The 14,295-nt window shown below is 36.1% G+C and overlaps 1 long non-coding RNA gene across 2 annotated transcripts; it reads right to left on the bottom strand.

Annotated features, from left to right (window-relative positions):
* Positions 1-11,385: 11,385 nt before the first annotated feature.
* LOC135769645 (uncharacterized) lies at positions 11,386-13,603 on the bottom strand. 2 transcript variants are annotated; one of them, XR_010542470.2, is made up of 3 exons: positions 13,250-13,603; positions 12,307-12,411; positions 11,386-11,998 (listed from the first exon to the last, which is right to left on the bottom strand). It is a non-coding gene; the product is annotated as an uncharacterized lncRNA (long non-coding RNA). The 2 variants fall into 2 exon arrangements; XR_012335445.1 differs by lacking the exon at positions 13,250-13,603 and adding an exon at positions 12,598-13,149.
* Positions 13,604-14,295: the final 692 nt, after the last annotated feature.

Raw genomic sequence — 14,295 nt, 5'->3', positions numbered from 1 at the left:
TGTACCCTTAACTCATAAAAAACTGCTTTACACAATAAAAATATATTGAGTTGGTCCAACTCAATTTAAAGTAAATGGCAATACTCAATTAGTTGCCTCAACTCAATTTAGTGTAGTCCGAACAACTCAATTTAACGTAGTTTGAATAACTCAATGTAGTGTAGTCTGAAGAACTCAACTCTGTTATTTTATATAAAACGTTTTTATATCATACTAATTAGCATAAGCACATGTTAGCATGCTAATAATAATAACATATGATCCTTTGGATGAGCATGTGAGAAGAGACTGATCTCCAAACAGGCATTAACACAGTCAGTGCTCATTGAGAGAAACATGTTGTTAGGATCCTGCCGGAGTCCTGTTGGTAATTATATCTAGTCTAGTGTGGCAGGGTTCTGACAGTACTATGTTTTATGTGGGAGAACATGGTTTTAGTGTTGTCATATTAGACCACGTTTTTCCCGTGTCTTGTGACTTTTTCCCCGCTCCCTTGTATTTTGTCATTGGGTGTTGTCTTTTTTCCCTGCTCCCTTGCTTCCTCTAAGTCTTTGTTTTTATGTCTTGTTTAGTCTAGTGTACGGTTTTCTTGTGTGTGTATATATATATATTTATGATTTTGTCTTGTTAGTGCTTTAGTTGTCCTGTGTTTTGTGTTTGTTTCACAGGTTCACATTAGTGATGGGTCGTTCGCGAACGCCGGCTCTAAGAGCTGATTCTTTGTAGCGAACGAGCAGAGCCGAATCTTCAGACGCATGCAGGGGAGCCGGCTCATCTTAGGGAGCCAAGCCAGAAGAGCCGAATCTATGAAAAGAGCCGGACTGCCATCACTAAAATGTAGAGCCGGAGCTTGAGCCGAAAGAGCCGAATTAATGGAAAGAGCCGGACTGCCCATCACTAGTTCACATATGCTTCCCTCACAGGTGTTCCTGCTCTGTGTGATTTCCTCATTGTGTCATCCTCACCTGTAGCTTGTTTCCCTCTTATTGGTTCAGTATATATTCCCTGTGTTTTCAGTGTCTCGTGGCAAGTTCGTCTGTGTAGTGTACTCACCCGTTACTAGCCTTGCTAGTTTCTAGTTTTGTCTTGTTGTGTACTTTGATAATTCCTGTCAGTTTATAGACTGTTTCTCACCCTGTATCTGTGCCCTCTGCCGCCCAGGATTGACTTCTGAAACACTGAGATTGCTGGCGGCGTCGAGATCTGTTTATCGTCTGTCTGTATAAAGGCCTGCTAACTCCATTACCCTGCTTTTGTGACTGCCTTTTCCAGCTGTAGCAGCGGACGCTCATCGCGGTTTTGCCGCTGTCCAGCAGGGCTGTCATTCACCACAGGAGCTGTCCAGTTCCTCCCTTCAGCACCACTAACTCTCTCACTCTCTCTGCCCGCCGCAGGATTCCCCTCTGCAGCTTCTTCGGGTGCTTGTTGCAGGGCTGATTGCAGATCCCCTTTCTGTGTCGTGTTTTGGATTGATTGTTGTAATATACTCTCTCCCACCGTTCGTTTGTCTGGCCGGAGCCCGAACGTGTGTGGCTGTTCTCCCCAGTGTCTGTGTGTGCTCCCCGCCTCAGCCGTCTGCCTCGGAGTGGCCTTAGCGCCCAGACGTGCTACTGTCTGTTTACACCCATTATTATTTAAATAAAGATTTTTCTGTTATCCGCACTGGGATCCATTTGCCTGTTTTCTTCTAAATCAATAAGATAAACTGACATTAAACACTATTAAGTCTTTCTCTTTACCTAAAAATGCATAAAATAACATTTAATTAAAAAAATTACTCTCCAAAAGCAGTTGCATGCAAAGCATGCTGGGAAATTCTTTTTCCAGAACCCAAACTCAATTAACGCAATTAAAAAGAAATCAATAAATTATAGTACATATTTACTTTGTGTTATACTAATTAAATATACTTATTGCTCTTAATGAGGTATTTTACATTTATTGAACACAATTTTAATGTGTCATTTCTAAGAAGGGCTTGAATCATTTTTTTGAGTGAAGTGCATGGAAGAAGAATTGGATGAACAACCGTGCAAGTACGTCACGGTGCAATAGTTTTTACCCAGTGAAATGAGTTTTACCCAAAATATCAGGATATTGGTTTCATTTAAAGGACAGCAAAATTAGGCTATCTGGAGACTTTTTTAGAAGTGGAGATTTGTGCATGTCCTTAGAGGGTTTTGCCACAAAAGACAGTCAAATTAGTTAAGGGTTATGAAATACTAAACAACATTTTCTGAGATGTTAACAGGGATGGTTGTGCAGTACATCATAGAAGACAATGTTATAATCTATTAACAGTAGGAGAAAAGTGCTGTTTAAGTGTGTGTTATTACATGTTAACGATATGCAATAGGTATACGATATGCAATATATGCCAGCAGCCTTATCACCCTATAGCCCAAGACAGCTTGCCCACTGAAGCTAAGCAGGGCTGAGCCTGGTTAGTACTTGGATGGGAGACCACTTGGGAAAACCAGGTTGCTGCTGGTAGTGGCGTTAGTGAGACCAGCAGGGGATGCTCACCCTGTGGTCTGTGTGTTTCCTAACACCCCAGTATAGTGATGGGGACACTATACTGTCAAAAAAGCACCGTCCTTCGGATGAGACGTTAAACCAAGGTCCTGACTCTCTGTGGTTAATAAAAAGTCCCAGGATGTCCTTCGAAAAGAGTAGGGGTGTGCCCCGGCATCCTGGCCAAACCTGCCCATTGGCCTACTAATCATCCCTCATACTATTTGGCTATATCACTCTGTCTCCTCTCCACTAATAAGCTGGTGTGTGGTAAGCGTTCTGGCGCAATGTGGCTGCCGTCGCATCATCCAGGTGGATGCTGCACATTGGTGGTGGTTGAGGAGATTCCCTGTTCATATGTAAAGCGCTTTGAGTACTGAGAAAAGCGCTATATAAAATGTAAGGAATTAATTAATTAATTAATACCCCAAAGTAAACGATGACGCGAGTTAATCTCTTTTCTTGGACTACAACAAAAACAAAGATTGTAGGCAACAGTTTACTTGGATTCGTTTCCTAGGATTTGTGATGTAGACAAGACCGACATTATCATAACTCCTCCCGCTTCAGAAGTTAACTCCTTTAAGCATTGCATTGTGAGCGAATCTTTCAAACATGGTAAGGAGTGTCACATTTCTGGCTGACGTTAGAGGTATTCAGACCAATCACCAGAGATGTATAGTAACGAAGTAGAACTACTTCACTACTGTACTTAAGTACTAAAAGACAGTATCTGTACTCTACTGAAGTATTATTTTTTTCTCCTACTTCCACTTTTACTTCAGTACATTTTTTCTTTGAGTTTAATACTTTTACTCCAATACATTTTTTATGTGCTGCATAGTTACTCGTTACTCTCAAATGTTACGAATCATGGTCACATGGTGGTCTGAACCAATTGGAGATAGTAAAGGGCGACCCCTCCCAACCTCTCACTCACAAATATGAGCCAGGGTTGTTGACAAATGTGAAGCGAAGAGAGAACCAAAGTGCGCGAGAAAGACAGAGAGAGAGAGAATGCGCAAGAAAGGGCGAGTGTGCGCGAAAGAAGGAAACCTAAATTCAATGAAACACCTTGTACCTTTACCTATTACCATTTTATCGACTAATATTTCATTAATTCTGAATTCTCTATCGCCATATCAGTTAAATTAATCTGAATTATCTGAACATTCATGTCCTTGTACTCCAGCTACAGCCAAAGGAATTGTAAGTGTCCTTTAGCTTAAACATTTGAAATAATATAAACAATATTATATTCAAACTTTTGACTGTTTTCTTTAATAACTACATTACACAATACTTGTACTTTTACTTTCAGTACTTGAGTAGTATATTTTAAAATAAACTACTTGCAATACTTAAGTACAAAGCATGTTTAATACTTTAGTACTTCCACTTAAGTGCTGTGCTTAAAGAGCACTTCAACTTCTACTCAAGTCACTTTTTTGATAGAGCACTTGTACTTTTACTCAAGTCTGGGTCGCTAGTACTTTATACATCTCTGCCAATCACTAGGCACTGATTTGCTGGCCAATCAGGGACACGGAGCTTTTCAAATTAGTGCGTTTTAGGAAGAGAGTGAAATCTGGAGCTACAAAAATATACAGTATGTGGAAAATAATAAAGCAATAAACCCCAAGAAGCAGTGGGTTACCAGTGCATTTTATAACAGCTAAGGGGCATTGTTTGGCACGACGCGAAGCTGTTAGCTGTTATAAAATGCACTGGTAACCCAACGCTTCAAGGGGTTTATTGCGTTTATAAAACGGTTACTTCATATGCATAACGTTAGCGGGATTTTATAAAATAAAACACAAATAAGTTGTAATTATATTAGTACAAATATTACTCTTCCGCCAAACAAAGTAGTTCCTCAGAATCAAGTGTGACTGAAACAGAGCGCAGTTCCCAACCAACACAGAAGCAGCAAAGACACAATGAAAATATGATTTAAGACTGTGGTGTTTATTTTATAAATCACCATTTATCTAATTTAATTTATACATTAACATTTATATTGTGCAACTGTTGAAGTGGTGATTAAATATGCTTGGAAGCATGCTGAACTCTTTCCCCGTCAGCATTTTTTTTTTTTAAGTTGCCACCCAGTTTTATGCCTTGCAGAAAAATTATCTTCTTTAAATAAACATAAAATATCAAATGAAAGAACAGACCATCCGCTTTAAAAAAGAAAAAAAGAAAAAAATAGGTTTCATTCATCCTACCTTCATTTGTTCTCTTATCACCTCTCAAATTTTTTGGCTAAAAGCGGAGATAATTCCATATTTGTGAAGAACTTATGTAAGAGATCAGATTGAGCCATCAAAACTTACACGCTGTGTTTTCAGTGTTGAGTGAATGCGTCAGTGTTTAAGTTGGGTAAGATCGCCACCCAGTGGATAATAGCGGACGTATGAACTTGAGTTAGAAACTCTGACAACGTTTTCTCTTTATCGATGAGATGACTCAACAATTTATTGACATTTATCTGGATATCGCCATTAATTGTGCAATTGTAGAGAAATTAAAAATATGATTAAAGACTGTGGTGTTTATTTTCATAAATCAGTACGCAGCAACAGTGGCGCAGTGAAACTTATGTAATGTGGTCTGAACCGTGAGGTTACCGGTGTATTTAATCACAGCTTAGAACGCGTTTCAACCAATCAGAATGAAGAACCAGAACTGCCCGTTTTATAATGTTTTTTAACCATAAACCAAGTTGTGATGTGGCGATGTTCTGTTGCTGATACAGAATTTTTTATAAATATCCACGAGACTGAGTGTTTTTATTCAATGAGAAGATTATCACTTAAAAATCCATAACACATGGGGGCTGTGCATCTAGGCCAGAGAGGGAGACAGGGGATCAGGGCAATTGCACTCGGATACGGTTCACCATAAGAACACGCAGTATTGATGATTTTCCCCGAGATGCCGTCAGGTCAAGACACGCCGTCCCAGTAGTAGTAGTCGAAATAGATGTCTTTCAATGCACTCAAATGTCTATACTTATGTCTATAAATGTACATACTTTTAGGGACATAGTAAGTAGGCAAATTGGGATCTCTGTCTCGGTTTGTCTGTGTGCGTTTTGTTTGCCACCAGCTAAGATTTTTCTTGGTAAAGCTTCGATAGGCAGGTAGACTTTGGCCTTGCTTATGCAGGCAGTTTTTATCATGTCCTGAGGACTTTTCCTTATCTTCAAACGCAGAATAATTTAAACTATAACAGTTTTACTTGACCTTTGTTTAAATTAAATAATATATTAACGCCCATTTAAGTTGCATTTTTAACCATAGTGGGGTAGACTGAAGCTGAAGTTTCATGACCTTTTAATTACAAAAGAAAATACAAATGTGACATTTGTATAAAAATAAGGCATTGAAATTACTGACTAATAACCTTTTCAATGCCATTTAATGTTAAATTACTGAACCTAAACATAAGAACCTAATAAAGATGCTCTTTTACAAGAAAACATGTCAGAAGCACTTAGAGGGTTTTGCATTTGAACTATTCAATTACTGTATTCTTTCAAGAAACTTTGACTTTAAAGGTTCTTTGGAGAAAATGTTACTGCTCTGTATATATATATCCACCAAGCTCCAAAACTGACTTAAAACAGCATAAAAAGACCTTAAGCTTTAATTTGATTAAAAATGTAATTTAAATCTGAATGATCTGCTCAAATACACCTCCATATTTACTTATGGGGCAGATGTACAAGAAGTGGGGGACACACAATTCTCATTCCTAATGGTGTTTTGGATATTTAAGAGTCTGTTTGTCAGACTTTGGTAGGTATGCCTCCTCAGGTAGCAGCTTGCATGCTTTGCATCACTTAATATGTCCCAAGTGTTTGTGTAAAGGTTTGGTGGTAAATCCAATTCAGCAAAAATTTTAGTGCTATTTACTGTAAGTAAGGCTGGCATCTTTTCGAAGTCAGTACCCATTTACATCAGTAAATGGATGATGTTGATGCAAACATACTAGAAGTACAACTCGGGATGGAATTAAGCTCTTTAGTTGAAATAACTGTCTCTCTTTTGCTTCAAGCTCATTCATTTACTGTTACTTTTAAAGAAAAAATACAGCTTATGTCAAGAAAACAGGTTAACTCCACTCTTTCAGATACAAATACGGCATTGTTGCATGGCCTATATATGTCGTTGTGCATGTGAGGCCTTTTTTAAAACATCAAATGTTTAAAAAGCAACTATGGTCCGATTCACGATTTTACATTTCCTTTGGTGTGTAGGCTAAGTGTGTATTCGTACATGTTAACGATATGCAAAAGGTACAAACCCCAAAGTAAACGGAGACGCGAGGTTATCGTTTCCAACATAAATCTCTTTTCTTACAACAAACACACAGATTGTAGGCAACACAGTTTACTTCCTGGGCCTGTTGATGTAGACAAGACCGACATCATCATAATTCCTCCCACTTCGGACTCACAGCCTGTAAGTTAACTCCTGTTAGCATTGCATTGTGAGTGAATCTTTCAAACATGGTAAGGAGCGTCACATTTCTGTCTGACGTCAGAGGTATTCAGGCTAATCACAACATACAGATTAGCTGGCCAATCAGAAACAGGGAGCTTTGTACAAAATTAATGCATTTGTTTTTTTAACTGTGAACCACGATTAAGACATCATCGTAATGCACCTTTTTTATTTAGTCAATTCATGTATTGTCTGTTAATACCTTTTTACACAAGTGTGAAATGTGCCGTAGACATCACTGCAGCATTGAAAGCATTGAGTTTGTATTCAATCTATTCAACAAATCTGTAATGTAGGCCCTACACCTTCACATTTGTATTATGTGGCGCTTATCAGACAGACAAAAGGGAGAACCAGCAAGGAGGAGATGGGACGAGACAGACACTGTGCTGCAGTCTTATGTGCTCAGCATGGCGATGGCTATGTGGTCTGTGCACTCACTAACCTTTAAAACTTCAGCTTTAGGGACACTGGCCAGCAGGTGGCGCCACCTGGCAGATGTCCATTAGACCAACATCTGCATTCAGTCAAAACTTTTATGTATTAGCCTCTTAAATGTAAGTAAGGTGAAATTAGAAAAAATTGTCACTTATTAATTAATAAATTTGAACAAATCATTTTTGCAACTCTATTTGTAAAGTATTTACCTGGCAGTCTAAACTCAGCAGGTTTGCCCTTTTGTGTTTCATAAAGCTATCAGTTGTATTCTTGCTCACCTGCATGTGTGTCTGAGCACCTCACTTGCTCCTTCCTTTTTAGGGCCAGCTGGCATATGGTGTGTGAATAGCTTAAGATCTGATGTCCATTATATCACAGGTGGTAATGGCAAGTAGTTGTCGAACAACAAAGGTCCCCAGAGAAGAATCTATTATAAGGATGCTATAACCAGGCTAAGTGGGGTCAGCAGTGACTTGATGGACAAACATAGCACGTTTGGCAACACAAATAGTATAGAAGCACATTAGAGATGCGGATTATAAGATTGGACACTTAAATGTAGACACTACGGTTATGTACAGTAATGAGGTTGTATGAGGCTGTTTGCGGTCACTGTAAGCAAGAAAAGATCTGAATGCTGTTCTCCCCTGTATGAATATTATAAAAGATATAATATAAAATATCTAAGTATTGGCTTGATATTAGTGTATGGTCATGATATTGTTTAATCAAGTTCTTGAGGATAAAAACCTGAAAATGACCTTACTTATGAAAGTTAAATAATTTGTGTCCATTACATCTCACCATCAAACAAATGTCTTTTCTGTATGTCTGAGATACGTTTAAGCATTTAATCCAGGTAAAAAACTATTTTGATGTTGTCTTTAATGGCCATTATTTCATATGAATAAACAAAATTAAACCAGAATTGAACCGGTATGTTTTTAAGTAAGTGTTACATGGAATTTTAAGCAATTTATGCAATTGCTTACAATTTCAAGTAAAACTTACTTTACAAAGTGGATTAAAAAATGATGCACTATATTTTTAAGGAAATGCAGCATATTATTATTTTTATTTATTTTATTTTTATTTATTTATTTATTTAGTTATTCAATTATTTATTTATTATTTATTATTTATTATTTATTTATTTATTTATTTATTTATTTATTTATTTATTTATTTATTTATTTATTTATTTATTTATTTATTTATTATTATAATATTTGTGTTTTCAGATAATACTTTTAACTTAGTTTGGTGCATAAATGTCCAAATTACGCCCACTTTCTTTCCAAATTGGGCCACACAAATTAAATTAAAATATAATTCTGTTTGTGCCAACTGTACTCCAAAGTGAAATTAAATTTATCGCATGTAACCCATACGGCAAAGAGAAAAAAAATATCTGGCCAGAAATATATTTTGAATATATGCTAAATACACTTTGTAGAAAGTTAAGCTCAACTGAATATATTTTTAAATTTGGAAATATATTTAGTTTTAACCTCCATATATCAAAATTTTTCAAAATGTATTTCAAGGGCAAGCAAATGCATTTCTAATTTTACATCCTATATTAGAAAAATGTATTCCTTGCCAAAAAATATTTTTCATATATGCTGAATACAAGTTAATTTTATTAATCTATAAAGTATAGCTTTAAAGTTGAAAATATATTTAATATTAACCTTTTTAAAACATATGTTTACAGGTTACATAAACATTGCGACGTAAATATATATTTCCTTGGACTGAAATATATGGAGGGATAAATATATTTGTAATGCATTAAAATGCTTTTTTTTAAATACATTTCAAAATATATATCAATATATCAGTGAAAAATATATATTTGATAAGAAAACTAAATATTACACTGACACAAAGGGAATTTTGGGGTTAAATAAATTGAAAAACACCACATATCATTGTTTAGCACAAATTAAGGGGCAATAAAGTTGAGTCTCATAAGAAAATGGGAGGGAGCAAGGGGTGGAGAAAGTTAAAATTATCCTCCCTAAAGCAAATCCCTTTCAATCTGATCAGGGTGTTTGGAATGGACTACCTAACCCCAACTCTATGGCGCGACTGCATTTGTTAATTTGTTTTCTTGCTATTGAACAGATGAAGCTTATTGAGTTTACGTCAACAGGTATGATTTAGATTCATGTTTGTGTTTTAATGCCATTTTGTTTGATTTGGATGAATTACAAAATGCTGCTTAACAAATCTCATGAGCAATTTTTTGGTGTTGATGCCTATACCCAACAACATAAAATACAGTTGGTTTTAGGCAGACTAAATGATATGCTTTAGTAGAATAATCAGCTTTTTCTTACATACTGTAGACGGGTTACACGTCCCATATAGAGAGACAATGATCAGTCAATGTCATTGTGTTTAAGCAGAAATTTAGATGCTTTAAAAATGGCATTAGTTCGTAAATATAAGTTTGACCTGTTATTTGTCTTATGACTTCAGATTATATTCTGCATGTTGTTTAAAAAATCTTCAGTCTTAGAAGAGCTTTTTGCAATAACGCTTCTATGGGAATAGCTTGCTTGACTCTGTGTAAGTTTTTTTTGTGGTGTTAATAAAACTTTATTTGTGATAAGTACACACAAGTACACCATTTATGACACAGTGTGACCTACAGTAAGAACTTGGTGAACAAATCTCAGTATGCCCTGATTTCACCTCTTTATTCCAATGACCTGCATAGATGCTTCTTACAATACTTATTATCCAGAATGTATATAAGCTATTATATTAATGTATTATATATTTATGTCAATATATAATAGTCTTTATAATCAATATAACATTTGACACACAATTTTTTTTTTATTATTATGGATAGTTTGTACTTTTTTACTCTCAAAAATAGTTAAAGGGATAATTCACCCCAAAATTTAAATTAAATCAATTATTCACCCTCGTGTTGTTCTAAACCTGTATGAGTTTTTACGGTTGGACACAAAAGTACATATTTTGATAAATGATGGTAACCACACAGTTGACATACCCATTGACTTCTCTAGTAAGAGAAACATATACAATAAGGTGAACTAAATGGGTACCGTCAACTGTGTATACTGTACATAAAACAAATTCTGCAGTCTTTAAGTTAGCAGCCAATGTCATTAGCTATTCGTTTATAACTACTCTGCTTTCCTTTATGGACCACTGACCTGTTTTTACAGCATGCCCTCTCAATTCATTCCTATCACACAGTAATGTGCCATCTGTTTGTGACATGATACAGTCCAATTTAAAGGACTTAGCATTAGTCTATTTCTCTTTATCGAATTAGACTCTGAATGAGGACTGTGTAAAAGATCCAGCAGATTGATTTAAGCATCAATGCAATAGGGAATGATTGAGATCAGAGCTGTCATTTGACTCTGCTCACATATGCTCAGCTGGACAAATACACTCAAAAAAGTACAAGAAGGTACAAAAGTTGTCATTAGGGCGGTACCTTTTTAAAAAGTACAGTTTTGTACCCAAAGGGTGCATACTGGTACTTCAAAGGTATATATCTGTAAGACCTTTTAAAGGTGCCATCCTAACTTTTGTACCTTTGTGTCTGAGAGTGAGTTGAGATTCTTTTAAATAGTTTGTTAATTTATATTTGTATAGTTAATTCAGTGCGTATGTAAATATAATGTGCAGGGGCGTTGCACAAGATCTCGGGCCCTATGCATAGGCAGTCCTGATGGCCCCCCATGCCCCATCCCCATAATATATTCCAGACTTTACAAGGGCCCTCTCTTCCTTTGGGGCCCTGGTAATCAGTACTGGTTTTACCCCCAGTCCGACGCCCCTGATAATGTGCACATGCATTTGTGCATATTTACTATTAGTTATAAACCATTCTTAAGCACTTCTCAAAATTTTGATTATTTTTAAAGTACACTGTAAAAAATTTCACTGTTAAATTACAGTAATATACTGGCAGCTAGATTTGCCAGCATATAGTTGTAATTTTACAGATTACCTACTGTAATTTACAACAACAGTTTTTTACTGTACAAATATTACGAGACAGTACTGTAAAAAAAGGGAGCTGCACAGTATAATACTGTCAGATGTTTGGATGCATTATACTGTTATTTTAGGGTTCCTGCTGTTATTTATACTGTAGAATGTGATTTTTCTAGCATTGTTAAAATGTAATTTTAAAATAAACACTTAAAATTGCTTGCAAAAAAATTCTCAAATTAAAGGATGATGATAAAACACTGTTTTTATTAAATATAACAAAATTCAGTGCATTCTTAAATGTCAGTTTCTGCCTCACTAATGAGACTGGGCTGAATAAAACATAATGCTGTGATGTCACATAAATATCACAACACTGCAGAATACAATGTGAAAGCCACTCAAAGTCCATGAAGTTTTTGATGAGGGTGGTCACATGGGGATTAACAGTTGCTGCGTTTTTCTGGACAAGCTTTCCTGTCTTCTCGGACACCTTCACCTGCCTGGCTTTTGTTCACCTCTTAGGGTTCACACCAATTAAGCATCTATAAAGTACAATGAGAAAAGTAAAGATTAATTGCAATGAAGACAGATAAAACCAACTGCATTCACAGTATAAATATTCTGGTTGTTGCCATTCTGGCAGTAATGAGAGAGAAATACTTTATTCAAAAACATGTAGCATGACAACAAATTTGGCCAAAACCCAGTGTTATTTCTATATGCACATGCTAGCTTAAACTTCGACTTACTATTTAAAAGACCTAATGCAATTAAAGTCAATTTACAAAAAAAGAAAGAGACACTAATTTAACGCAATGTGACATTCTTGAACAGCTAGTAGAGGATTTACCTTTGAACAAACTCCAGTGTCCTCGCAGCTTCATCTTGCCTTCACAGATGATGATGTTTTCACTGCTGATCATCCAACCTCCAAATGTGACTTCATCACCAGCAACTAATGCAGACAACAATTACAGTTAATGTCCCAAAAAACTATCAGATATTATACTTCTACAAATCCATTACTTAGAAAAGCTAATGATATTAATTACAGAAAGAGATTTTTTAGACAGACTGAAAGACTTTTCTATAGGCCTACTGTTTTATTGTTTTATACTCCATACCTTAGTGTTACACTTACCCAGCAGTATCAGCCTTGGACTAGCCGTTTTCAATATTTTACTATGTTCTTACCTCAACTTAGACGAATTAATACAGCCCTATCTTTTTTCAATGCGTGCACTTCATCTTTTACAGTGCCTCGTGAATGTAGCATTTAGCCTAGCCCCAATCATTCCAATGGCTCCAAACAAAAGTTTTATTTTGTGCCAAACTTACTTGTGTAACTACTCATTTAACAGTCTTTAAATAGGGAAAACATGGAAGTGTTTGGTGGCTTCTAAATTCATCCCTGTTTGGAGCCATAGGAATGAATGGGACTAGGCTAAATGTTAACACATTCACGAGGCGCTGTACAAAGATTAAAAGTGCACACATTGAAAAAAGATACAAACAAATGGTGAAACAGAGCCCAATCCCTCATGTAGATTTAAAAAAAATATCAATAGATAATCGCACATCAGTCAGACATTTGATTAGATTGCAAATTAACATTAGCATCTTTATTTGTATTTAACCTATATAGCTAGTTGCCAATTCGTTTAACAATCTGCCCTAAATATGTCAAAATCAAATAAATCATTTTTAGAAATATTTCAAAAATAAGCAAATATATATAACATTTTGTCAATTATTTTACTTAGAAACACAGACTCTGTTCAGTTTGTGCTTACCTTGATATACAGGCGAGGAGTAAAAAATAAGTGAATTCGTCGTCCGTCTCAGTGCTGGTAGGGTCACAATCGGAGTGAAAATGGATAGACAGTCTTTAATTCTGCTTCCTTCTCGTATAATAAAATGCAGAAAAACAGTGTAGTTAAATCAGTTTTACTCATGGTTGCAGATGAGCTCGTCACATGTCTGACATGCCTGACCAAACCAAAAAATACTGTATTATCCCGTAAGACTGAACAGGAGCTTGCTGTTATTATTTTGTTTGTCATATTAATGTTTATTTACAGTATTCAACTGTATTTATGAGAAACGGTAAATTACTGTCCAAAATTCCCCGTTTTTTTACAGCAATTTTTTACAGTGTATGGACATGGATGTAGACTTCTCTGTTTGCTTACAGTCTAACAGAGCTGAAAGGTCCGTCACACGAGGATGACATGAGCTTTGTCAGATTTTTTGTCTGAGGTGGTGTGCCATACAGCCTGAGAAACACATACAGTACAGAACTGACAAGCTGCTAACAGTACAAGTCTGCTGACCCCTATCTGAATTGACTCTTAAGCACTAGACTGCAACACAGTCCTATCAGCACATGTGATCATGACAGTAGGGCAAAGAGTCCGCCCTAAGCATGCCAAGCCAATCCACCATGGTCTTAAATCCTCCCTAGATCCTATTAGATAATCAACCTTGGAAACCTCTTTTCCTTGCTTTGGAAAACTGTGACGTGGTAGATCCTCAGGCAGATTGTCTAACTAGAGGTTTTGAACTGGGGTTCCTAGGGGCTCCTTGAAAATTTCAAGAAAAAGGACCAAAACAAAAATGTTAGGTTTGTAAACAATTTGCTGTCATTATAATATCAAAATTGCTCTTTATCTGACACAATTTAAATGTTCCTTAATAGAAAATATGGATATATTGATAACAATTTTAGGAAAGGGGTCCCTCGCTGAAGGTTCATCAAGCTGAAGGTTTGTCAAAATTCAGGGATCATGGTGTATACTGTATGTGTGTGTACAAAGCCCAGTTCCAAAAAACTGTGACA

This window comes from Paramisgurnus dabryanus, chromosome 19 (assembly GCF_030506205.2).
Source record: "Paramisgurnus dabryanus chromosome 19, PD_genome_1.1, whole genome shotgun sequence".
In the NCBI taxonomy this organism is placed as follows: domain Eukaryota; kingdom Metazoa; phylum Chordata; class Actinopteri; order Cypriniformes; family Cobitidae; genus Paramisgurnus; species Paramisgurnus dabryanus.
Note: the sequence above shows the minus strand (reverse complement) of the source record. Positions and strands in the feature narration are given on the sequence as shown.